This window comes from Pteropus alecto, unplaced genomic scaffold (genome assembly GCF_000325575.1).
Source record: "Pteropus alecto unplaced genomic scaffold, ASM32557v1 scaffold28, whole genome shotgun sequence".
Lineage (NCBI taxonomy): Eukaryota > Metazoa > Chordata > Mammalia > Chiroptera > Pteropodidae > Pteropus > Pteropus alecto.
Window position 1 is genome coordinate 1600450 of NW_006441063.1, and position 206 is coordinate 1600655.

Below are 206 nucleotides of genomic sequence, written 5' to 3' on the forward strand. Positions count from 1 at the left end.
GGGTGTGCGCAGCCAACTCGGCTCGAGTGGGGGAGGAGAGGGCGAGGGGTGCGCCACCCAAGTGGTCCGGGGTTCGGACCCCGAGAGGCGAAACGCGCCGGGCGGGGAATCGGTGACGACTGGGGCACCTCGGGCAAACCTTTCCTGTGGAATCATCCCTCCGAAAGCCCACCGCCAAGGCACCGCAGCGGAGGGTGAGCGGAGGC

At 69.9% G+C, this 206-nt stretch overlaps 1 protein-coding gene across 2 annotated transcripts in view; it reads left to right on the top strand.

The window, feature by feature from the left end:
• Positions 1–206, top strand: part of BCOR (BCL6 corepressor) — an 83655-nt gene that overhangs the window by 36463 nt on the left and 46986 nt on the right. The gene's annotated exons all lie outside the window — the stretch shown is intronic.